We start from the raw sequence: 26,110 nt of genomic DNA on the forward strand, positions 1-26,110 counted from the left end.
GCATTCATTAATAACTATCTTTTTTTTTAATTTTTATTTATTTATGATAGTCAGAGAGAGAGAGAGAGAGAGAGAGAGAGGCGGAGACATAGGCAGAGGGAGAAGCAGGCTCCATGCACCAGGAGCCCGATATGGGATTTGATCCCGGGTCTCCAGGATCGCGCCCTGGGCCAAAGGCAGGCGCTAAACTGCTGCGCCACCCAGGGATCCCCATTAATAACTATCTTAACAAACACCCTCACACCCAGACTTTCCAGCCATGCTCTCATTTGTCATTACGGCCCAGTGGCCAACCAGTCACTACCAGCTAAACAGTGCCCTGGGTTCCTTCAAGCCTTTTACTTTGCAACAGTCCCACATGCAGGTCATCCTGAGCATCATCTTCTGGGGCCTGGTGTGAACCCAACTTCTCTTAGAAAGCAAGGCTTCTTCCCACCTTCCCCAATTCTCTCTGAATGACAGAGAACCTCAAGGAACCCAGTCTGAGGCAGGAAGGTGAGTGCCCCCAAAGTGGCAAGAGATTTGGCCTCAGCTACCTGCCTTGGAGACAGAACCAGACAGTGGGTCCTCAAAGTCTCAGGAGCCACAGGGAGAAATCTGGAGTCATAATGCCCAGATCCCAGGGCTGATCGCCGTGTTTCCCAGGAGCCAGGGAGACAAAGCGGAAAAGGCAGACTTGCCACACTGGCATCATGGTGACTCGTCGTGGACACGGGTCCCCTTGCCTCTGGTTACAAACACATTACAGTCTTGAACAAGTATGACTCAAATGTTTACAAGATATAGCCCAAAATGGGAAGGAAAAAAGGCCCCCACTTCCAAACAAAGGCCTTGGCTCCCAGCAAGTGTCTGAGTCTGGCTGCACACTCGCACATCCAGGGGGCCAACCTGCTAGGGGAGTGCACGGGCCCCTCCCCGGGGCACAAGGAGGTCACAAGGAAAGGCCGCAGGGCGGTCCCCAGACGCCCATCCTGAGGTCCTCACCGAGGACTTCATGTGCTAGATCAGGACATTCTAGCATCAGCCTGTTTCCTCTGTGGAAGCGGATTTCTTGGCTCGCTCTGATAGAAGAGACAGGGGCGGAAAGACCAGTCCCAGCTCACGGCCCTGGGATTGCTTGTGGAAAGGAGTCATGTGAACCGACGAGCCTGGAGGGCCCGCCTCTGCAGAAGCCACAGCTAGACTTATTCAGAGACAGAAAACCCAACAAATATGGGCTTATGGGGAAATGCAGGGGGGATTTAGGGGCTGAGCAAACTGCAAAGTCTAGGGTCAGATGTAGCTCGGGTGTGGCTGGAGTGGGGGGCTCCCAGCATGTGGTCAGGGAGGGTTCCTCTGCATCTTCTGGCTCTGCATTCCCAGAGGGAGTTGGGGGTGGTATTGCAGGCAGGCTTGCCCTTGAGGGGGGCCACTGGCCTTCCGGCAGCTATCCAGCCAGAGCTCAGCAAACCCCATGGAGGAAAGCCCCCTTCCAGTTCTAAAGACAGTCTCAGGGTGGCCTCTGACTATGAGCATCCTTGACCCGGCCTCCATGGGGTGGCCAGTGGCTGGAACATTCCACCAGCTGGGTATTGCTCACGTAACCCAGAGGATTCAGGGATTGGGTCAGGTCCACAGGATGCACATAGACTCAACGAAGGAAGGCACTTATCCGAAGGAAGGAACGGATGAGGGAGAAAGAAGGAACAGGAGAGAAAGAGGGAGAGGCAGGGTGGGGAGAAAGGAGGAGGGAGGGAGAGAAGGAAGGAAGGAGGAAGTGAGTGGGAAGTAGGGGAAAAAACCTAGTGTAAGGCTACAGATAAGTTTTATCATGAGGAAATAAAGTAGCAGCTGACTTCAACTTTAAATAAAACAGAACAAAAGCAGACTGAGCTCTTTCTGTCTCCCCCCCAACCCCATAACAGCTTTATCAAGATGTAATTCATATGCCATACATTTCACCTATTTAAAGTAAACAATTTGGGGATCCCTGGGTGGCTCAGCGGTTCAGCGCCTGCCTTTGGCCCAGGGCATGATCCTGGAGTCCTGGGATCGAGTCCCGCATCGGGCTCCCTGCATGGAGCCTGCTTCTCCCTCCTCCTGTGTCTCTGCCTCTCTCTGTGTCTCTCATGAATAAATAAATGAAATCTTTAAAAAAAAATAAAGTATACAATTCAATGGTTTTACTATAATCCACAGAGTGGTACAACCATCACCACAATCAATTTTAGAGCATTTTCATTGCCCAAAAAAGTAACCCCATTATCTATCAGCAGTTACTGCCCTTTCCACCCTCGGCTCCCTCCCAGCACAACAGTGTAACCCTCTATCTCTATAGATCCGCCTGTCCTGGACACTTCATAGAAGCGGGTCATACAGTAGGTGGGTTTCAAAAATTGTCTTTTGTGGCAAGATCTGCAAAAGACCCCACTGCCTGAACTTCTGGTTGAACTAAGGCCTCTAGCTCTGGCAGCCATCAGGCCTCACTCTCTGGGATGGTTCTTATGGTGGTGGCCACAGGAGGGAGGACAAGGGCTAGGAGACCCTCCCAAGGGAGGCCTGAGAACATCAGGCCCTGCAGCAGGGAGGGTGCAAATGCCTCCAGGAGGCTGTGGCCTGCACTTCTGGTCTCGCGAGGCAGAGCGGACAAAGTGAGGGCTTTAGTCAGATGTGTTTCAAGGAATTCCCCAGGAAGGGTTCTGTGGGTTTCTCCCAAACACCCTTCCTCCTTCCTGAACTCATCTGGGATTCCCCTCCTCCCCAGAAGTGCACATTCCTGCACGAGTGAGCCCAGCAGTCCAAAAGCATCCCAGCAATTTGCTAGTTATTCGTTTGGGGGGAGGGGGCATGTGACCCAGTTGGGGTCAATGAGACTTGCAGCTGGAGGTTGTTGGGAAAGCTCTTTCTCGATCTTCTGGAAGAGGTCTTGGAAATGGTATTTGGTCTCTTCCTCTGGATGTGACAGTACAGAAGCTCAAAACAGCTGCAGCCGGTCTCACGACCAGCCTCGGGGAGAAACCCACACGCAAAGCACAGACCCACAGAACTGCAGGACACGGGGCGCTGGGGTTCTGGGGAGAGAAGTGACACCGCACACCCCTCACGTTCCACTGTCCCCCACTCTGGGCCACACACTGACTTCTAGGGACTAATGCAAGGGCTCCCTACCCCTCTGGCTGCAGGATGGTTTTAGCCAACAGGGAGCCCCTGCTGGAGACCAGAGTGGGAGAGAGTAACCCTGGAGTACCAGCCCCTGCCACCCCACTGCCTCTCTGATGGTCACTATGACCCGGCTGCCACCGTCAACCCAAGTCTCAGCTCTGGTCAGGGCCCCTCCCCACGCCCTCATCCCTCACCGGCTCAAGGTTCCAGTTATCATTCCCTCTCCATCTCTCCAGCCAGGCATGCCACAGGCGTCCCAGGGCCACCTGCCCTGGGCACTACACTCTCCCTAGAGCCTCCCTACCCTCTCATGCCTTCTTTTTTTAAAAGATCTTTCCATCCATTCGATGCAGAATACATGAACAGGGGGAGAGACAGTGGGGAAGCAGACTCCCCACTGCTGAGGGCAGAGCCCAACATGGGACCCGATCCCAGGACCCCAAGTTCATGACCTGAGCTGAAACCAAGGGTAGGAGGCTTAACCGACTGAGCCACCCAGGCGACCCCTCTCACGCCTTCCTAATGATCCCTTTATGTGGCCCATGAGCACAGGAAAAGATGCTCAGAAGCATTAGTCATTAGGGAAATGCAAACTGAAACCACAAAGAAATACCACTCATACCCACTAGCTCAGCCTTAATAATAATTTTAAAAAAATGCAAAACATAAAATAACAAGTCTTGGCGAGGAGGTAGAGAAATCGGCACCCTCATACACTGCTGATAGGGATGTAAAATGACTCAGCCACTCTGGAAAAGTTTGGTAGGTCCTCAAAAAGTTAAAAATAGAGTTACCAGATGACTAATCCATTCCATCCATAGATACATGCCCCAAAGAATTAAAAACAGGTTTTTTTTAAAAATTTTTGTTTTTATTTCAATTATCTATTTGAGAGACAGAGCAAGCATGCACACGTGCAAGCATTGGTGGGGGGCAAAAGAAGAGGAAGAAGCAGGCTCCCTCTGGGGAGCCTGACACAGAACTCGATCCCAGGACCCTGGGATCACGACCTGAGCCAAACACAGACGCTCAACCACTGAGCCACCGAGGTGTCCCTGAATTGTATGCTTTAAAATGGTTAATAGTTAATTTTATGTCAATTTTACCACCATTAAAAAATCTTTTATAAAATTCTTCTCGAACTATCTTAATTCAACTGTGTCTTGTCAGGAGAATGACTCACCACCCCCCCCTCACCCCCCAGCCTCATGAACTTACAATTATACGAGTCAGGGTATTTTCTCCTTGTTCCGATGAAGCCAGTCTTGTGCTATGCATCAGGAAGCTTCCTAACCAGCATATCCACTCAACCACCTCCCAGCTGAGTGGCTGCAGGCATGTGTCTAAGCTTCTCTGAGTCCTAGTTTCCTCATCTATGAAGTAGAGCTAATAACACCAACGTCATCGAGTTGGTATTTACGGTTACTATGGCATTAACTCAAGAAAATGTATAAAAGCTATCTAGAATGTTAGGTGGAGCTCTTTTAATACCAAACTATGACTGTCCCTCGGTGGCAATTAATGTACCCCTGGGAGAAATGGTATCAGGCTCCACTGAGGACAATACAGTTGTTCCCCAAAACTGTCCCCACTTCTTCTTGAGTGCACAGCTAGGCTACATTTCCAAGACTCTCCTGTGGTTAGGCGTAGCCCAATATCAGAGGTCCAGCTAAGGAACAAGGGTAGAAACATACATCATTTCTCAGGCCAAGACTTTTAAGACGTATGTGTGCCTCGTGTGTGTGTGTGTGTGTGTGTGTGTGTGTGTGTGTGTGTGTGTTTGAGTTGGCTCCATGCCCAGCACGGAGCCCAATGTGGGGCTTGAACTCACAACCCTGAGACCAAGACCTGAGCTGAGCCCCAGAGTTGAGTCAGATGCTTCACGGACTGAGCCACCCAGGCACCCCGCTTCTGTGTTCCTCATTCCTTCTGCCAATGGATGCAATTATGACAAAGCCACAGGGCCACAAGGTGGAAGAAGCCCAGGTCTTTGAGTCACCACGTGGTGGAAAGTCACCACTGAACTGGAAACATCCATTTTGGACTTTCACAGGAGTGAAGAACAAAGAACAACACCTCTTGTATTTGAGCCGTTAAACCCTGTGGGGACTATTGGTTCCTGTTATTAACCCTGTACTACTGATACACCATTCCAGTCTCCTGAGCGTGAAACGTCTACTGAATCGAATTGTACAAGATTTCATTAATTTATCCAAAACAATCTTCAACTGGACGCTTTCTGCGTGCAGATCCTACACTGGATGCTTCGGGTTCCAAGTAAGGTAACAGTAGAACAGTATCTGCCCTCGAGAAGCCACAAAGTAAGTAGTAAGGGAGACAGAGGTATAAACAAAAGCAGTCACTAAAATGTTTCAGATGTCTTGAGAAAAGCCTGTACAGGTGGATAGAGGACACGGGCGAGGAGATGCTCAATTCTACCAGGAATCAGGTGGGTCAGGAGTGGCCTCCTGGGAGGGGAGACACTCAGGTTCAGGAGAAGGGGCTCATCAAGCAGATGAACGTCACAGGCATTCAAGGCAGGTGGACCCACCTGAGCAAAGTGTGGGGGCCTGAAATGGAGGGAGTGTGAGGGACACAGGCATATCTCCCATGGAAGCTGCAGGGCGGAGGAGAGGGAGGAGGTGGAGGAGAGAAGAAGAGGGGAGGTAGGAGGGGGAGTGGGAAGAGGGGATTGAGGGTGGGGAGGAGGAAGGGGAAGAAGAGGATGAGTAGAGGGGAGGAGAGGGAGGAAGAGGGGAGAAGGGGGATGAGGAGGGGGAAGAGAAAGAGCCAGAGGTTTTAAGGCACAGGTCCTGGGTTCAAATCCAGCTGTCACCTGTCTATAGTGGTACCGTGGGCAGGTCAGCAGGCAGACGGAAGTCCGGGTTTCTTCACAGCTGATTCTTCCCATTATTCTTAGTAGGCCTAATAAAGACAGAGCTGCAAATGACCTCAATACCCATCAGCTTCCCCTCCCACACTTTCTGCCAAGGCAATCAAGGCCCTCAAGGTTGAGCAAGCTGCTTGAGGTCACCATTGAGGGCCAAGTCAAGTCTGTGTGAAGGCGCAGTATTAAATAGAACAAGATCACCAACCAACGGCCTGGGTCAGTCTCTAACAGTTCTTATAGCCCATACTCATGCCACTTTCTATTTGATTCATGACATTCTGATTAAAGAAACACTGCATAATATCTAAAACTCAATGATACTAAGTAAATACGAGGACCAGGCAGGCGTGGTACAAGTATCACACAATCATAGAATTCCTTTTTCTTTACTTTAACCTCATCAGCCAACCCTCTCATTATATAGACAAAAAAACCTGAGGCTTCCCAGAGGGGAAGGCGACATTCCCAAAGATACAAACCCTGTCTGAGCAAACACTGGAATGCAACCCATGTTTCTGGTTTTCAAAAACTTTTTTTTTTTCTTTAACATGCATTCATACCAACCGGTTATCACTGAATGAATGAGTTGGACTATCCCCGGGACAAATACATATGAGAAAAGGTATTGAAGTGGTAGTTGAGGTGCTTGCTTTGGCCACACATTCACTAAAATTGGAAGTCGTGGTTGGTAACTTTAATATATAAAGAAACTTGGGACGCCTGGGTGGCTTAGCGGTGGAGTGCCTGCCTTCGGCCCAGGGTGTGATCCTGGAGACCCAGGATCGAGTCCCACATTGGGCTCCCTGCATGGAGCCTGCTTCTCCCTCTGCCTGTGTCTCTGCCTCTCTCTCTCTCTCTCTCTCTGTGTGTCTCTCATGAATAAATAAATAAAATATTTTAAAATACATATATATATAAAGAAACTGCTACAAATTAAAAAAATATATAAACCAAATACAGACAACTCATAAATTAGGAAAGCCAAGAGCTAAGAGATGAAAACATCTTCCACTTCAGTATTAAATTTAAAAATGCAAATAAAGGGGGTGCCTGGGTGGCTCTCTGCCAGTTAAATGTCAGTCCTGATGTCAGGTCAAGTCACGATTTCAGGGTAGTGAGCACGGGGCTCCACGCTCAGTGGGGAATCAGATTCTCCCTATCGTTTTGTCCCTTCTTCTGCTCACACTCTCTCTCTTGCTCTAAAATAAAGAAATATATCTTTAAAAATTTTAAATAAAAATGCAAATAAAAGCATTCATGTTTAGCCTATCAGTTGTGCAAAGGTTAATACAATTGATAATGTTCATGGCTGACATGGGTTTTAAGAAATAGGCATTCTTAAGAAACTGCTCCAGGCACTGGGTGTTATTCTGTATGTTGGTAAATTGAACACCAATAAAAAATAAATTTATTATAAAAAAAAAAAGAAACTGCTCCAGAAAATATACATTGGTAAAGTTTTCACAAACAGTTTGGCATCACATATGACACTTTAAAGATTTTATTTATTTTTATATTTATTTATTTTATATATATTTATTTTATTTATATTTGTTTTTATATATATATATTATTTATTTTATATATATTTATTTTATTTATACAGGCAGAGGGGGGAGCAGGCTCCCTGCGGGGACTCGATCCCAGGACCCCAGGATCACACCCTGAGTCAAAGGCAGCTGCTCAACCACTGAGCCACCCAGGTGCCCCTAGTATGACACTTTAAACCGTGCCGATCCTTTGACTCAGCAATTCCACCTCGAGGCATTTGTCATAAGTCAGTATGTAGAGAAGCACATAAATGCAAAAATCAGAAACCACCTAAACGTCTACCAGTAAGGAACGGATTAAGTAAATTATGGTATGCCCATGGCCATCAAAAATGATACTGTAGGGCAGCCTGCGTGGCTCAGCGGTTTAGCGCCACCTTCAGCCCAGGGCCTGATCCTGGAGTCCCGGGATCGAGTCCCACATCGGGTTCCCTGCATGGAGCCTGCTTCTCCCTCTGCCTGTGTTTCTGCCTCTCTCTCTCTGTGTGTCTCTCATGAATAAATAAGTAAAATCTTAAAAAAAAAAAAAAAAAAGATAATGTAAAAATCTCTGTGGAGACTCCCAATATATTAAGTGAAAATAAATCAGATTATTAAAGTACTTGCATAAGATTTTGTCAGTCTGTAGAAACCAGGTAGCTGCGAGTCTCTGCATAGTGGTCATTCCTGGGAGGCTGGAGATCACCATCTTCAGTTCTACTTTTTCCTGTTCTTCCTGGATTTTGTTATGAGCTCCTATTATCTTTCTATCCAGCAGGGAGGTGTAGAAATGTGCATAATGTAGATTAGAGTTTGCCTATGGCTGGGGGTGAGGAATTGGGGGAAAGGATAAGTGATAGCTAATGGGGAGTATGGATAGTGTGATGAAAATGTTCTAAAGCTGGGACGCCTGGGTGGCTCAGTCGGTTAAGCTTCTGTCTTTGGCTCAGGTCATGATCCCAGGGTCCTGGGATCGAGCCCCACATCGGGCCCCCTGCTCTGCGGGGAACCTGCTTCTCTCTCTCCCCCACCTCCCCTACTTGTGCTCTCTTGCTTGCTCTACTCTCTCAAATAAATAAATAAATCTTTTTTAAAAATGTTCTAAAATTGTACTGAGGGATACACAACTCTAGGGCTATACTAAAAACCACTGCCTTCTGCACTCTGGATGAATGACATGGTATATGAATTATACCTCAATAAAGGTGTTACAGAAAAATAATTTAAAAATTAACTGAAAAAGTATAAAAGGCCTTGAGGATAAAAAACAAAAAACAATGCTGGGCTGAGCTGGGAAATGGGAGTGGTGCACAGGGTTCCCACATGGGACCGTGGCCCATCCATTCTCTGGTCTACATAAGCAGAACCTGGCCAACACGAACTTCTGGGTACACTGCCCCAATCAGTCTGGGTCTCCCAACCCAGGAGGCCACCAGGCTCCCCAGTTCATTGGCCACCAGGCTCCCCAGTCTCCTGATTCAGGTACCCACGCGCCTCCCCCGTGTAGACAGGCCCTGGAGACCACGCCACCGGCCAAGGGCCCTACAGCACGCCGACCCAGACGGCGTCTCCCCACCTCTCTGCACTCATCCTTCCTGATAGAAGGCCCAGAGCCACCTTGCAGGCTTGAGGCTTTTGAACAATTTAATCCTCCCAGTGACATGCTGGGATCAGAACCCACACTGGCTGTCACACTCGGCTCTCGGCAGGTGTCAAAGGGACTCCAGGAGGAGTGGCAGGCACCTGGTTGTGCACCATTGACTGTAGTGGACAAAATGCACTGGCTCCCGGAGCTCCGAGACCAGCAGGGGGAAGGGACAGGGACAGACTGGTGTGACAGATGTTTCGATAAAGGTAAGCACAGAGGGATGCTGGGGGCACCAGAGAGGGCTCCAAATCCTATCTTGGGCATCGGGAATGACAGGTCCATTATCTACATAATAAAGCTTAGAAACGGCTACCGTGTATGTCAGGCACTGGGTAGGTGCCAGCGACACCCGGAAAGGGGGTGCATCCCTGTCCCTAAGGAGCTCAACCTAGTTAGTGGACCTAGTGTGTAGTACTTACAAAGTTCTCCCCTTCTCCCTGGGACGGCTTGGTGACGGTTCAGATGAGTTGAGGGGTGGGGATCCACAAATCCAGAGCTGTGCCATCCCCACCACTGGTCCAGGCCACCTTCCCCTTCTGCCTATATTAGTCCTACAGGCTCCCAACCACCTCTCTTCTACTCTTGCCCCCTCCAACCCACTCTCCAGAACAGCAGACAACAGAATCCTGGTTAAAAAATAAAGTAAGCCAAGATCCTATCACTCTTCCTCTGCTTAAAACCCTCAAAGAGCTTCCTTCTTCACTTAGTATAAAAGCAAAAGTCCCCAGGACTCCCAACAAGGTCATGCCTCCACCCATGCCATCACCTTTTCCTCTCATCAACAACCGCCTCCTCAATGACTCCACGCCACACTGGCCTCCTTGAGGTTCCCTGAACATGGTTCCACATCCACCCCAGGACCTTTGCACTGGCTATGCCCACTACCTAGGATACATTTTGCCCCAGATTGCCACATGCTCACTCCCTCGGCTGCTTTGGGTCTTTGTTCAAATGTCACCTTTTCAGGGAGAGCTTCCTTGAACACTCCGTTTGACATAGCACACCCCCTCAGAACTCCCCAGTCTCCTTTGCAGTGAATTTTTCCCCAGAAGCACTTTTCACCATCTCATATCCATACATTTGATGTCTGTCTGCTGTCTCCCCCCTTGGAACATTAGCTCCATGAGGACGGGGATTTTTCCGTGCTGTGTTCCCTGATGTTGCACAGCCCCTAGCAAAATGCCAGTGTGCAGTGGAAGCTCAAATAAACAGCGTGGAATAAAGAACAAGGTTTGTAGCCAGAGTGGCTGGGAGGAGGATGTCTCCAAGTCATCACCGGGCAGAGGGGCAGAGGAGGGGTGCGTGGGGAAGGGGCACTTCAGCAGAAGGGGTCATGGGGAAAACAGCTTGGCCCCTCAGAGCCCAGGGGCTTTTTTTTTTTTTAAGATTTTATTTATTCATGAGAGACACAGAGAGAGAGAGAGAGAGGCAGAGACACAGGCAGAGGGAGAAGCAGGCTCCATGCAGGGAGCCTGACGTGGGACTCGATCCTGGGTCTCCAGGATCAGGCCTTGGGCTGAAGGTGGCGCTAAACCGCTGAGCCCCCCGGGCTGCCAGGGGCTATTTTTAAGACACAGGAGGCTAAGAATCCTCTACCGGCTTTTCTGCAATATTCTGAGTAATTGGAGAGCGAGGAGGACAGGAGTATCATTCCTGCCAGGGAGCATTATCGGCGCCTTCCCGGAGACCCCGCATCTCACCCCTTCCTCCCAGGGACCCCACTCTCCACCTTTCTGATGGTGAGTCTGCTCCCATGAAGGACAGACCTGTGCAGATGCCACCTCTCTCTTCCCACCTCTGATTACTGATTTTTATAAGCAGCACGAGGGGATCCCTGGGTAGCTCAGCGGTTTGGCGCCTGCCTTTGTCCCAGGGCGCGATCCTGGAGTCCCGGGATCAAGTCCCACATCGGGCTCCCTGCATGAAGCCTGCTTCTCCCTCTGCCTGTGTCTCTGCCTCTCTCTCTCTCTCTCTCTCTCTCTCACAAATAAATAAGTAAATCTTTAAAAAATATATAAGCAGCACGAAGCCCTTTGCCAGAGTTCCATGCGTACATAGGGTTGAGTGGACAAGAGCCAACTTTTATTATTTGGGGCTTCGCAGGTGCCACAAACTCGTCCTACACGATCTCATTTTCATCTCCACTCCGCAGTGGGTGTCAGCAGTGCGAGCAGAGAGGGGGCTCTCAAAGCAGGGGCAGAGGCGGCATTCTCACCCTGGACTCTCGTGCCCATGGTCTCCCTCTTTCTACCACAGCACGGTCTCTACAACCCAGAACAACTCAAGCTTTTACTTTTTTTTTTTTTTTTTAAGATTTTATTTGACAGAGAGAGAGAGGGAGCACAAGCAGGGGGAGCAGCAGGCAGAGGGAGAGGGAGAAACAGGTGCCCTGCTGGGCGGGGAGTCCGAGGCGGGGCTCGATCCCAGGACCCCGGGATCACGACCTGAGCCGAAGGCAGATGCTTCACCGACTGAGCCCCCCAGACGCCCCACTCTTTCCCTGCTTTAAGCTCAGGGTTTGTCCCTCCCGTTTGAATTTGCTCTCGGGGCACCACACGGGTGGGGGACGAAGGCGGAACAGCCAAGCCCCGCAGGAGGGGGGGCTCCTAAAGTACAGAGACACAAGCCTCACTCCCCGGAGCAGGATTAGGGCCCACCTCTGCTCCGATCCGGTCCCAGCTCACTCTTCCTCGCTCAGGTGCTTCATCTCCCTGAGTCCCCGGGGAGCACCCTTTGCTCCCCACCAAACCCACGGAACCCTCCTCCGATCCCTCGCGCTCACTGGCTGTGGCCGCCGGCCAGGGCCCCCCGCGCCCCGTCTCCCTACGGTCACACGGCAGATGTAACGTCACGTCGCATCCAGAGGAGCTGCTCTCTCGTGTGCCTCTCGGCCCCCAGGCTGGGAGCCCCGACTTCTAGCCTCCTGTTCGTTCGCAGGGTCACATCAGGGAAGTCCTCTGGGGACACCTGGGTGGCTTAGCAGTTGGGCTCCTGCCTTTGGCCCAGGGTGTGATCCTGGAGTCCCGGGATCCCTGCGTGGAGCCTGCTTCTCCCTCTGCCTCTCTCTGTGTGTCTCTCATGAATAAATAAACAATATTTTAAAAATAAAAAAGAATCTTTAAAAAAAAAGAAAGTCCTCTGCAAGTGCCATGTGGAGGCGCGGCTGGGCCATGCAAGCGAAGCTATGTCCCGCCAGCGTTCGCTGAGTGAATGCCAGCAGCCCAGCAGCAGACCCGTGCCGCCGTCACTCTGGGCAGCCCGGGATTTCTGGGGCTGCCACTGCGGAGCCCCAACAACGAGGGGCTAAAACCAACAGGAACCCCCTGCCTCACAGCTCCGGACCCCAGGACCCCGGAGTCAAGGCGTCCACAGGGCCGCGCTGCTCCTGCGGCCTCCGGGAGAATCCTGCTTTGCCTCCTCCTCCGTGGTTGGCAGCAGCCCTTGGCGCTCGTCGGCTTCCAGATGCATCCCTCCCTCCAGTCGCTCGGCAGCCGCCCCTGGGTCCCCTCCTTGGCTTCTCTGTGCGCATGCCTGTCTCCGCGTCCCAAGTTCCCCTCTTTATAAGGACACCAGTCACACTGGACTAAGACGCCCCCTAATGACCTCATTTTAACTTGATCACCTCTATAGAGATCTTCTAAGATTTTACTTATTTCTTTATGAGAAACACAGAGAGAGAGGCAGAGACACAGGCAGAGGGAGAAGCAGGGTCCCTGTGGGGAGCCCGATGTGGAACTCGATCCCAGGACCCCGGGATCACCACCTAAGCCAAAGGCAGACGCTCCACCACTGAGCCACCCAGGTGTCCTGAGACCTTATTTTTAAATAAGGTCACATTCTGAAGTCCTGGGGAGTCCACTAGGACTCCACCTGTCTCTTCTGGAGAATACAACTCAACCCCTGGGCACCATCTTCATCATCAGGTCAGAGCATATTTGCACTGGTGGTTGACGTGTGCTCTCCACGTGCTACTGCACAGAGGTTCCCCCCACAACCCGGGAGATGAAGTCCTATTCTCACCATCTGCCCAAGGTGAGCAAGTTCCAAAGTCAGCCAGGAAAAGGCTGAGTCAGGCAGGACTCATCCCAAGGCCAGGACCCAAACTCTTACCCATCGTCTACACCACAGGAGCTTTGCTTCTGATGAGGTGATTACCCTCTGCAGCCTTTCTGTTTCAGCTCCAACACGATCCCTCTTTGCAAATGCTCAGCACTGTGACTATCTTCAAACCAGAAGCTTAAAATATCATCACTGAACTCAATTTACCCCAACCGATTCCCAGCTTCTTCCCAGGTGGGAATACCCCACACGTATACCACCTCACGCCCATTAAGATTCTTGTGGAAAAACACGCACATCCTTAATTAACTCATGCAGCCCTGCTTCTGAAAACTCTTCTATTTGTCGCTGTCTAGAAGAGCTGCATGGACGGCCTCACCCCTTTACAGGATGACACATTCCTGAACCCTGGCAACCCGGCCCAGGATGCAGCTTCTGACGGCCCTGGAAGTCACAGAGTGGCCAATGCAAGGACTCAGGCTCAGGGCGTGGGGTCAGGAAGCCTGCAACCAAGTCTACTTCCCCTTCCTCCTCCACACGAACCCCCTGGAGTCTCAGGCCCCCACTCCTCTGGCCCTTACAGGCCTGGAGAGAGTTGCTCAAACTTTTTGAAAAAGAGGCCATCAAAGCCTGAATTGAAAGGGAATAAAGGAATAATTCATCAAACACGAGTGAGGAGCACCTGGTCCGTTGTGGGGTGAGGACTCAGGACTTCCGAGGTGAATAAGGCCATAGGGGCAAGAGGGGCACTTTGGGGCTCAGTGGTTGAGCATCTGCCTTTGGCTCAGGTCATGATCCTGGAGTCCCAGGATCGAGTCCCGCATCGGACTCCCTGCAAGGAGCCTGCTTCTCCCTCTGCCTATGTCCCTGCCTCTCTCTCTCTCTGTCTCTCGTGAATAAATAAATAAAATCTTTATATATATATATATATATATATATATATATATATATATAAAAGACCATAGGGGCGAGAGAAATTCAGTGCGTGTGTGCATGTTCAGGCAGGCGCTGTAATACCTTCTCTCCCTCACCTGCCACTCAGCAAAGCAGCACATGCCCATTTCACAGGTGGCCAAACAGAGGCTCAGCAAGGTGAGTGGGCTTGTCCCAAGGGCACTCAGCGAATAAGAGAGCCAGGGCTGACCCCGGGCCTAAGCAGCTTTCTTCCCCGACGTGACCCACCCGGGCACTAGGAGGGGGACCCCAGATCCTTCTGGCATCAGCTTGGGGGGACAGTGAGCTAGGAGCCAGCCAGATGATCCAGGAGGGATGGCACAGGAGCCGAGCCCCAGGCAGGCGTGCCGGGCACACACAGAAGGGGCTGGGATGGGCTTGTCCAGAATCGGGCTGCTTGGGGAGACCAGCGACAAAGAAGGGTGGTGGGGCTCCAACCTCGGAAGCAGGACCACCAGGAAGCCCACGTCACGGCTCCACTTCCCGAGCCCCTCAAACAGGAACTGAATAGCTGAGCTGTGGGAGGAGAAGATAAGGAAGAGGGAGCAACCTTGCTTCCTCCTCCTCCGTCTCCCATGCAGCCCGGACCGAGCACGCCAGGGGATGAGCAGACTGCGGGGACCGGGAGCCGGAGGAGGTTGCAGGCTTGTGACACAGATGTGACTCAGCCTGGCAAACGAGACAGAAAGCTCAGTGTTGTCAACGGCAACCCCTCCACCCCGGGCCCCGCATCCAGCCCATCTTACTGCCGATGCACCTTCCCCTCCATATCCTGGGCTTGCTCCCACACTCCTCCAGGGGCATCCACAACGGTCCTCCCGGCTTCCAGTCCTTGCCCGACACACCTAGTCCCCTTGATGCGACGCAGCCAGAGTCGTCTTTCTAAAGGATGGTGTCACAAGACTCCCCTGCCTTAAACCTCCAAAGGCTCCTCCGTGGTCTCAGGGTGAAGTCTAAGCTTCTGGACATGGCTCTTCCTGCCTCTTCTTCCAGCCTTAATGCATCCCACCTCAAACATCAGGTTCCTGGCACGCGGGGTTAGTTAGATCCCGGCACAACCCAGGTTGTCTCTACCATCACATCTTTGCTTCGTTGGTTCCCTACACCTAGAATTTCCTTCCTTTCCTTTCGCTCTTTCTTAGCTAACCATCCATTATTTAATATTCAGCTCAAGGATTACACTCTTTAGCAAGGCCTCTCTGCCCCCTCCCTGCAAGGCGGGGTCAGGCACCTCTTCAAAAGCACCTAGTGATTGATGCCTTGTGTCCCCACATGACCACACGTAACACACTGGCTCACAAGTCTCTGTGCGTGCCTGCCATCCACTCATGAACGATGATATCAGTGTGCAACACTACCGCCGGCTACTCGCAGGCACTCAATAAAGAACGAGAGGTGGGGAGGGAGAGAGGAGTGGGTTACAAATATAATAGGTGCCCAAAGAATAAGAGAGCGAATCACCACAGGAAGGACTGGGAACTGTCTTGTTCCTTCCATCCTTCTGTTCTGAACATGCTCAACATGGTCTCCCTAAGCAAGGCCCCTCATGGTCCCAAAACGGCTGCCACCACTCCAGGTATCACATGCTAACCCCACCATATCCCATCGCAGGAGAGGTTATGTCTTCCTAAATGTGTCCTTTTAAGATGGAGAAAAATCTTTCTCTATCCCCCCAACCCCAGAAATTTCTCTTCTTATTTCATAGCCAGAGCTGTGTCCGATGCCCATACCTAAGCAAATCACTACCAAGGCAGGCAGGACCACAGTGGTTCACCCCTGGGGCTGGGACTGACCTCCCTTAAGCCCCTAGAGGGTAAATTTCCAAAGATTAATGTTCTGGGAGCAAGGAAAGGCAAAGGGTGCTGGATAAGCAACCAACAGTGTCTGCTACACCTTCTCACCCACTCCCCTCCAAGTATACCTTTAAAAGGGAGTGTAGTCTGCAAATACCCCACATCTCCACCCTTCTACGATTCTATTTTAGGTCCGAGGAAGTAACTGTCCTAGGAGAGGAAATTTGCAAAAGGCTATTAAAGGAAGGTCTATAAACAACACTGCAGTTGGTTTTTCTAGATCAGGAGTTCTGTGACAGGAGGGCGGACAGAGACGATTGCATTCCGGAGAGAACCCCCCGAAGCTGCTCTACTTTAACCAACTTTTACCTCTCTCCTCGAACAGATGTTTTCCTTAGACCTCCCAAAATATAACCGGCACCTTCCTACCACAAGGACTTCAGTCTGGCGAGTCTCAGCCTTGAATACCCTTCCTGACTCTCCATTCACTGAACTCCTGCTCATCCTGGACGAGTGAGCTCAGACAGCACCTCTTCCCCAGAGTTTTATGTGGCCACCTCCACCGGGATGACCATCGTCTTTCCTTTCTGATGCTCGGGGCTATTTCTCTGTAACTTTCCTATGGTGTGCACAGACATGGTCCAAAATTATAAACACAATTATATGGTCCTCTCCTAACCAACTAGGAGAAATTCTAGCACGTGAGCTTTGATTTTCTAACCTTCTGCCCTCAGTGCTTCAGCACAGGGCGGGATGTGCAGGAAAAGTTGTGCTCTGAAGACAAGACTCTTTAAAAGGAATTAGTTCCTTCATGTGTCCTCCCTCGATTGATCGCGTAAATTAGAACTCTTATCCCACTGAGAACCCACTCTCTTTTGTTTAGTATCCATGACACGTCAAGCACTAAAGCCACTTTCTATGAGTATTGCTTAATTTTAACACCATTTTTAAGACCTGCAAGCTTTTCAAAAATTTACAGAAGAGGAACGTAAAAGCTCTGAAAGGCTAAAGGGCAGACTCTCCCAAGGCCACGCGAGGAATTGGAGCGTGAAATTCAAATTCAAGTCTTCAGAGGCAATATTGCATCATGGTCAAGAGTGTGGGCACCGAACATAGATCCTTTTGCTTCAAGTCCTATTACTCATGAGCTATAAGACCTTATAGAAGTTAGGGCCCGTGTACCTGTTTCCTTGCATATAAAATGGGGATTAAAAACAGTGCTCACCCCCAACAAAAAAAATCAGTGCCATTTTATCGGGTTAATATGAGGATTAAATGAGCTTATATAGTTAAACTGCTTAGAATAGTACTTGAGGTGTGTTAATGCACAATAAATATTAGCTCTTCTTATTGATTCTAAGCCCAGTGGTTTTCACATTGCATCATGACAAATGCCTCTATCCTCCACCCACCAACACTTCAGGCAGGAAAGAGGGACGTGGCCAAAGGACAGACACCAGAGAGATCATGAGTTCCACCATCCAGAGGAGCAGCTTCAGAGAACAGGGGGTCAAAGGTCATGAGGGCAACACAATGCACAGATTCATCCTGCTTTTCTCAGGGGCACCTGGGCCCTCATTTGTAGGGTCCCTGGGGGAGCTTCTAGGGGAAGGACATCGCACGAGATACGTGTCAGCTCAGCACCCAAATGTCCAACTACTGACTATACAACAAAGAACCACCCCTTAGTTTGAGAACAAGGTTTGAGGACTTAAAATGCTTGCTACCCTTCCCCAGAAAAACCAGTGCCCGTAGTGGTTGTCAGGCCAGCTGGAGTCTCTGGTTTTTTTTGTTTTTTTCAAAGATTTTATTTATTTTTTCATGAAAGACAGAGAGAGAGAGAGGCAGAGACACAGGCAGAGGGAGAAGCAGGCTCCTCCCGGGGAGCCTGATGCAAGACTCGATCCCAGGACCCAGGATCACACCCTGACCCAAAGGGAGATGCTCAACCACTGAGCCACCCAGGGGTCCCCGGAGGGAGTCTCCAAAGCAAGGTGGCCTTGGAGGATACACTGCCCCACAGGCCTTGAAGACAAGAAAAAGGCTTCACCCTCCAAAGCCCCCACCTCCCAACTCTTGCTCCCACTATAACCGGGCCAGGAGCTACTGCCTTTATGCGGGTGAGAAAGTGTGATTCCGAGAGGGGAGTGGCGCTCGTAAAGGTCCCCTAATAGTCAATATCTGTCCTTGGACTAGAACTCGGAACTCTGAGTCACTATTCAGCACTACTTTTCACGATCTTATTCTGTCTTCTGCATTGGTCATTTGCCTTCTGCAGCCACCTAATTTCCTTTCTTGCTCCCTCCCATTCTTCCTAACTGCTTGCTATCTGCTCTGTGCTGCGGGTTACAAGGAGGGACGGGCATCTTAAGACCCAGCCCCAACTTGCCAAGGCAAACCCACAGGCAGTGCTCAGTGAGGACTTCCTCATCTGAATTAAATCTCTTTGTTGCTACTGGTCTCATATGGGGATTCTGGTTTTCTTTTCTCAAAATGGCCATTCTTACCTTCTTGTAAATGTTCTTCCTTCCTAGTCTGAAAAAGAAGACTGACGATAAGCCGGCCGGTCTCTGCTTGGCATCTACAGAATGAAAGGAGAGCTGAGACCCCTCTACAAAGCTAGGACCCCCACAGGGACCCCAGCCTCCTCTGAAAGCCTGAACCATTCCCCTTTCCAGTGCAGAGAAATGGCAAAGGAGCTTGTGTCTACCTCAGGGTCTGAGTGGGGGAGAAAGCTCCTGTGCAAATGTTAAAGCCCTAATTATGGGCGTAGAGCCCAAACCTCCACCTCCAGTCTGGTGTTAAACATCTCAGGCCCTAAAGCTACCACTTGTCTGGAATCCAGGAAAACCTTGGAGCCTCTACTGAAGCATAAAACCACTCTGCAGAGACACCTGTGCTATCCAGGAGAGGTGAGCCTCAAGAACATGAACCACCATGCCCCCTCCAAACCAGAAGATCCAGGAAATGCAAACTGGTTCCCTTAGAATGAATGTAATAGGTCAACTCGAAAAAGAATGTCAGTACATTTAAAACAAAGGTATGAAGTAAGGAAGAGAAACCCTAATGAAAGAACAAGACAAAAGGACTAAGGGCCAGGATGATCTGAAAGAGAACCAACGAGAGTTTCTAAAAGTAAAACATAAAGCCGTTAAAAATAAAAGCTCAATGATGAAGAAATTCAACAAATGTGGCAACGTTGCTGAATAACTAAAGCCAAGACACTTGACTCAGGCTCCCTGGTCACCACCTGCCATTGCTGGTGGTGCCAGGATGGAGGGGTTGAGGCGCTCAATCTGAGGGAGCGGCAACCATGTGAACAAACACGCTTCCACACGAGCTGGCTGTCGTGACGCTCCTGTTTATGGAATCCCTGCAAAGGATGCTTTTCCGACATTATCTCAGTTGGGTAGAGAAAGTGCGAGAGCAGAAGGAAAGGCAGGGTCAGAGGCAGGCCTTGGCGTCCTCGGGTTTCCTGTCCACTGACTGTGCTTTGGAGCTACCCTCGATCTGTCAAGGTCACAATCACAAAGGAATGGTCGAGCACTCTTTTTTTTCTCCCATCTGCAAAAACTTCTGTGCTTGGAAATAATTGCAAGATTGAGAATAGTGCCAAGAGCCCCCATTAGCCCTCCACGGAGCAGCTTACCTATAGTTAACATTCCACTCTATGAGCTTTCTCCTTCTCTTCCCCGTCACTCGTACTAATTTTTACAATATCTGGCATTTTTTTCTGAGCGGTTTGAGGACAAGTTGCATGTGTCATGGGTTCTGACTAGAGCCCTCTTTCCACCTTTCTGCTGGCAAAGATAATTATTTCCGTACATAGTGACAACACAGGCACACAGTGGTGCTGCACACAGGCGGAGTCTCACAAAGGCACAAGTCCAGCTGGGGAAACTCACACTTGGTTTCTTTTTCTTTTTTTTTTTTTTGAAGTTTTATTTTTTTTATTGGAGTACAATTTGCCAACATATAGCATAAGACCCAGCGCTCATCACACTTGGTTTTGATGAGGGAAATGCAAGCCATTCCCCAGAAGCCACAGCAGGCGCTGTCTCGGCTCCCTCCTTCCTGCTCTGCCCACGGAGGAGGAGGATCTGCACCCAGCGTGGGCCCTGGGCGCATCTGGGGGAAGTGAGGACGGGGAAGTGAGGACGGGCATGCACGCTTCTTTGTCCCAAGTGTCACCAGACTCCGGTGGTGGAGGGATCCCAAGACACTGCTCTATCACCCTTCTGTTTTTCTAACTCGGTGCCTTTCGCATTTCCTGACTTAGAGCCGTAAAGGAAGAGGAAATGCCAAAAATATTACAAGATGAGTTAGTTTGTGGCATTTCCAAGGATGGGGACTGACGCTGCTGGCAGGGGAAGCTCAGGCAGTCGGCAACCTCGGCCCCCCGAGCATCCCAGCACGCCAGTGGCCAGCAGGGGTCATGTGGCTCTCTGAAACACTGAAGGTCTGGGGGAAGCCGTTTGTTTCTGGGGAGCATCCGGGACAGGAGCCCATTTTCTCCAAATAACCAAGAGGATGTGAGAAATCTGGCCTCAATTACTCCCTGACTGCGATGTGGCTCCAGTCAACCCATCGTGGTGTGCTTGCCTCACTCTCAGAAGATGGGGCCACCTGACGCACACCAACCACCAGGCCAGGCCTCCAGTTACTTTTTCCCCTAGCGGTTCAAATGGATGTGTCCTGATGGAACCACATGCTCTCTCCTGGGTGCTCTTGTGGCCTGCTTTGGGAACAGGGCTGGCTGAGGCTGGGGACACTAGCTGTGGCTCTGGAACTGGAGGTTTCAGCTGCATAAAAGATACACACAGTGCTAGGATTCACATTGTGCCGCAAAATCCACCACCGCGTACTCAGAGTATCAACCCTTCACGGCCCTCAGCCCCTTCCTTCCTTTTCCTTTTTTAAAAGATTTATTTATTTGAAAGAGAGAGAGAAAGAGTGTGAGAGAGAGAGAGAGCATGAGCATGAGCAGGGCAGAGAGGGAGAAGCAGGCTCCCCAGTGAGCAGGGAGCCTGATGCAGGGCACAATCCCAGGACCCCAGGACCATGACCTGAGCCAAAATCAAGGGTTGGATGCTTCACCAACTGAGCCACCCAGGCACCCCAAGAAGTTGGATTTAAATTATCCATAAGGCAGGGTGAGAAGAATTAGTGTCCCTGGATTGAAAGTGAACAGTTTGGCCTACAGCCCAAAGAGAGCACAGTGACATGAATCCTCAATTTTCATGGAAAGCTGGGCAAGGAGGCAAGCTTGCATGAAATAATAAATAGTTGAGAGGACAGTGAAGATGGGAATGGAGCCTGACCCCAGGGCTCCCATAATACCTTCCCTTACCAGCCCCCAAAGATGTCTATATCCTAATCCCCAGGAGGTGCAAATATATTAGCTTACATGGGGTATGTGGCAATAGGGAATTAAGAGGGAAGATGGGATTAAGGTTGCTAATGACTGGACCTTAAAATAGGGAGAGTATTCTGGATTCTACCGGTGGCCCGATATACTCAAAAGCCTCCTTAAAAGTGGAACAGGGAGCCAGAAGAGAGAACCAGAAAGATGGTAGCATGAGGACTCAGACCAACACTGCCAGCTTTGAAGATAGAGGAAGGAGACCAAAGGCCAACGTATGTAGGAAGCTTCTAGAAGCTGGAAAAGGCAAGGAAACCAGTTCTTTCCCTGGGGCCTCCTCTTCTTGAATCTTCCCTGTTCCCTCTGGAGGGAAGCTTCCCTAGAGGTTCCAGAAAGAACAGGGCCCTGCCACCACGCTAATTTTGGCCCAAGGAGATGCGTTTCAGACTTTGGACCTCCAGCACTGTTAAGACAATAAATCTGTGTTGTTTAATCTACTAAGTTTGTGGTCATTACAGCAGGAAGAGGAGACTAATACGCCATTTATCATTATATTTATCCAATTTAACGTACTTTGTATTTATATGCCTCTCCATCACTCCCAATAATAATAATAATAGCAGCTAGCATTTGTTGAGCACTTACCATGTGAGAGGGCCTGCACTGAGTTTTTCTTAAACATAAGATACTATAAAAAAGTAACTTAGTTAAATACTACCATGAGAGTAAACATAGGGATCTGGTGGCTGGGGGGGATCTGGGGGCTGGGGGGATCTGGGGGTGTCCTCAAGGAGATAAAGACACGAATATTTTTTTCAAAGATGAGTAGGAGTTAGGCTGAGAGAGAGGAAGAGCATCCCAGGCATGAGGAAGAACATAAGCAGACCCTTGGAGAAATGAAACAGTAGGGCGTGTGCTGGCAAGCACTTGGGTGGCTCAGCTGCAGCCTGACAATTTCCACGTCAGGGTCTCTGGTCTAGAGGCATCCTCTGAGGTCCGAAGCCACACGCCCTCCTGTCTGCCCTTAGTCTCCACCTGGATGCCTCCTAGACATCTCCTGCTCAGCACGGCCAACACGGAGCCTGATTTTCTCCGGAACGTATGCCCCCTTTCTTCTTCCCTGTCTTCCCAAAGGACACCCAGCTGTTCATGCCAGAACCCAGGGGTCATCCTCAAGTCCCTCCCCACCCTCACCCCTATTTAATCCATCACCAAAATAATAATAATAATAATAATAATAATAATAATAATAATAATAATCCCTCACCAAATCTCATCAGTTCTATCTCCGGGTTCTAACCAGATCACATGCACTACTTACTTCCCTCTGCCTCCACTGGTCTAAGCCACCACCAGCTTTTCTGGATTTGTGCAATGGCCCCCTAACTGCCTAGCTGGCCTTGGTGCTTTCCACTCTGCCATCTGTGATCAACTCTTCATAAAGCAGCGAAAGTGACCTCTTAAAAATGTCAATCAGATCCCACACTGGAGCCAAAGATCAGTCCTACATCCCTCTGTACTTGAGGGGGGAGGGGGGAACGACACCTCCCCAGCATGGCTAAGAACCTGCCTCTCTCTGAAACCTCACCTTGTGCTGTTTTCCCCATTGCTCCTTTACACTCTGCCCCCCAACCCTCCACCACCACCAGCACCCCGGACTCCCCTTCCTCCCAGGAACACATTCAGCTCTTTCATGCGCATTCTGATCCCTCTGCCTGGAATGCTCTTTCCCTGCAAACTCTCTGCCCAGTTTCTTCTCAAGTCTTCAGTCTCAGAGAGGCCTTTCCCTAGCAAAACTTGGACCACTCCCATTTCCACCCCCACCCCACTTGGCTTTGGTCATGATTTCGAAAACAAGAATCACAATCTTTCATCTGAGCTGCTTTGTTTGGCCTAGCCCCTCCACCAGAATGCAAGCTCCATGAGGGCGGGGCCGGGCCTATCTTGCTAGGCGGCGCAGTATCCTCAGGACTTTTATCGGGTGCTAGCACAGAGCAGGTGCTCAAATACAAGCTTGCTGAACTGACTAACCAAAAGAGCAAGTGTGAAGCTGACACCAAAGGATGAGGCTGGAAACAGAAGGCCTTGAACACAGGGTCCTATTCATCTTTGCAGGACTGGCACCTCCCACGGGGGAGCCACTTAGCAAACGGGGACTGGATGAATGAAAGAATGAGTCAATTCCAGATGAATCTGAAAAGTGGCATCCTTTCTGGGCAAGGCTCCCAAAGGAGTTCCCTCTCCTCCTTGGGACTTCTTGGCAGGTGACACGCCTAGGGCATCGAGCAAGTGCTCAATACTTGTTAGCTATCCTTATCACCACTGCTTTACATGGGGATCACTTGGGCATCCTACAGAAAAGACTTCTTTTCGGCCCATGCCAAGTATAGCGACTGGGAGAGAAAGGTGAGGAAACAAGAGAGGGAAAAATGAGAACGGGGTAGCAGGACCCAGTCAAAACCCCAAGTGAGAACCGGCAGGGAAAATTCAGTAACAACACTATTCCAGGTAACGTGAATCTCCTTTTCCCTTTAGACGTCAGCCCCGTGGGTGCAGCCGGGAGATGCCAGCTGGGAGGTGGGTCCTCACCAGAGGCGAGGGAGGGCCCCATTTGGATGCACACATTCGTTTTGGGGCCTGCAAGTCTCTGACTGATTTTGAAAATCTGGCTCCCTGTGGCTGGTGAGAGGTGGAGAGAATTTCAATTTCCTTCACCAAATGGCAAGCCTGCGAACAAGTCCTTTCTCTCCGACATTATCACATACTAAAAATGAAAAACCAGCCACTCGGAGCTCTCCTAAGTAGAAAAATAGACGGGCTGCTTAGCTCACCAGATACCGGAGGGCTGAGAATCAAGTCCAGGGAACATCATGCGGGTATATTTCGTGCTAGGATACCACCCTTTTTTTTGGACTTAGGACTTGCTATTTTTCACAGAAGAATGGGATAGAGAAAAGTAATTCCCTATGTAATAAGCCACCCATTTTAGGTTTCAACTCCATTTGGTGGCTGAACAGTACGGGGCTAGGGATTTTTTTTTTTAACTCACTCTCAAAATACAGAGTTTGAGATAGCCACACATCTCAAAAACAGCAGCAGTAATAGGACAGAACAAGGGAAGGAGTAAAACAACAACGGTTATAATGCAAATAAGACATATTCCCAAATGTCTCATGGCTCTCAGACCAGAAACTGCCACAGCGAAGGGAGCACTGGACTGGGAGTCCGAAGGCCGCCCAGGCCACCTGGGGCAAGCGAGGTCACTTCTCCCAACCCCACATGCCTGACAACACGGGGCTGAAACAGTCGTTAAGGGAAACCCTTTCTCTTTCTAAACCGTGCGGATTTGCTGTTTTCCAAAAAACCTCCATCTTTTGGCTGAACAGTCGACAGACCTCCCATCACAAACCAGAAAAGGCCTTGGGGTGCAGGGTTCAGCAGAGAGAAAACAGGTCTCAAAACCAATGGTGTCTCACCAGCCCAACACTGCTCAGCGGCCCTGGCCCCGCTGTCATCCCAGAACCCAGCGTCCTGCCCAGACAACCTGACCGAAATCTACGCAAGAAGTGGAACAAAGTTCTTGCTCTTTCTTTCAGATGCGCGCAGGGAAACGGCGGAGAACACGCTGCAGACCACGGGAGGGTTTCCATCCATCCATCCGTCCGTCCGTCCATCCATCCATCCGTCCATCCGTCCATCCATCCACCCCCCACCCCTGCGCTCCCGGAATGAAATCAATCCTCTAAGTGAGGAGCCCGCTCTAGGAACGCCCCAGAAAAACTCCCGGGATTGTAGGAAAACCGCAGGATCCCAGACACGCCGGCGAGTTTCTTTTATTCTTTTCAAACTTCACGTCGCGCCTCCGAAAATGCAGCAGGTCCCCAAATGCTACGCGCGGGAAACACACAAGCCCTTTCCGGGGTTCCCGCCAGCCATCCCCGAGCCCCCCGGCTGCGAATCTCCAGCCCCCCAAGCCTCCCAAGCCCCCCACTCCCCCCGCTTCGTTTCGTCTCCCTTGCTTTAAAAAAGCCCAGGGGCCTGGGGCCTGCGGGGCCGGGGTGGTGGTGGGGATGGGGATGGGGATGGGGATGGGGATGGGGATGGGGATGGATGGGGAGGGGGGCCCGGGCCGCCTTCCCAGGAACGCGGGGAACTTTCCTCCTTCGCCCCGAGAGACAAAGCCGGGCGCCGCGGGGCCCCGGAGCCTCCCGGGAGGGCGCCCCCCTGCAGCCCGCGCCCTCCCCGCGCCCTCCCCGCGCCCTCCCCGCGCCCTCCCCGCGCCCGGGGCGCACCGCCGGGGGCGCAGCGCGCAGCCCCAGCCCGCCGCCTGCGGGGCGCGGACGAGCCCGACTCACCGGGACCGGGACCGGGCGGGCCGTGGGCATCATTCCATGGCTGGCGCGCGCCGCAGCCCCGGGCGGGCGCGGGCGGCCCTGCGGACGGAGGGCGGCGGCGGCCGGGAGGCGCGGGAGCCGAGCGCGGCGCAGGAAGGGGCGGGCGACCATGTGCCGGGGGAGGAGGCCGCGGCGGCGCGGGCGCTCGGGCCGCAGGAAATCCCAGCACTTCGACAGGAAATCGGAATCCTGACTAAGCATTCCCGGCCCGCGCCGGGGGCTCCCGCCTCGCTTAACCCTTGGCCCGCCGGCCCGGGGCGGGGGGGGGGGTGGGGGGGTGGGGGTGTCCTCCCGCCCGGCTGCTGCGCGCCCCCGCCTGCTGCGCGCACGGAGGTGCAGG

The 26,110-nt window shown here is 51.1% G+C and overlaps 1 protein-coding gene across 2 annotated transcripts in view; it reads right to left on the minus strand.

Moving 5' to 3' along the window:
- The window catches only part of ASAP1 (ArfGAP with SH3 domain, ankyrin repeat and PH domain 1), a 355,419-nt gene extending 329,561 nt beyond the window's left edge, over window positions 1-25,858 (minus strand). For both annotated transcript variants that reach the window (XM_072774515.1, XM_072774512.1), the window contains exon 1: window positions 25,732-25,858. The gene's annotated coding sequence lies outside the window, so the exon portion shown is untranslated. The remainder of the gene's footprint in view (window positions 1-25,731) is intronic.
- Between the last annotated feature and the right edge of the window lie 252 nt (window positions 25,859-26,110).

Source organism: Canis lupus, chromosome 14 (assembly GCF_048164855.1).
Source record: "Canis lupus baileyi chromosome 14, mCanLup2.hap1, whole genome shotgun sequence".
In the NCBI taxonomy this organism is placed as follows: domain Eukaryota; kingdom Metazoa; phylum Chordata; class Mammalia; order Carnivora; family Canidae; genus Canis; species Canis lupus.